At 35.3% G+C, this 479-nt stretch overlaps 1 pseudogene; it reads right to left on the minus strand.

The window, feature by feature from the left end:
• LOC118620586 lies at positions 1-150 on the minus strand (annotated as a pseudogene).
• Between the last annotated feature and the right edge of the window lie 329 nt (positions 151-479).

Raw genomic sequence — 479 nt, forward strand, 5'->3', positions numbered from 1 at the left:
AAAATGTTCCCCCACTACCACAAATTGTACAGTCGAGTTTTACACATTTGGGGAAACCGCAGGGGTCAGCACATCCGGAGTGTAATGGATAAACCTTCCCCTGGGAAAACCACCTTCGTGATCATGGTATCTCTCCTGTCAGGTAAGTGCATAGTGTGTTTTAATGGTCCTTTGTATTTCTGTGGTGTTACTTCTCCTCTTCATTTCTGATTTTGTTTATTTGGGTCTTCTCTTTTTATTTCTTCAGGAGTCTGGCTAAGGATTCATCAATCTTGTTTATTTTTCAAAGAACCAGCTCTTTGTTTCACTGATTTTTTTAACTGTTTATTTTTATTTTTTTTAGTTTTTATGTCATTTATTTCTGCTCTGACCTTCACTGTTTCTTTCCTTCCACTTGATCTCAGTTTTTTTATTTGTTTACTTTCTAGTTCTTTGAGTTGTAAAGTCAATTAGTAATTTTTTTTGTTTCTTGAGGTAGG

The sequence above is a fragment of the Molossus molossus genome, unplaced genomic scaffold (genome assembly GCF_014108415.1).
Source record: "Molossus molossus isolate mMolMol1 unplaced genomic scaffold, mMolMol1.p scaffold_m16_p_7, whole genome shotgun sequence".
In the NCBI taxonomy this organism is placed as follows: domain Eukaryota; kingdom Metazoa; phylum Chordata; class Mammalia; order Chiroptera; family Molossidae; genus Molossus; species Molossus molossus.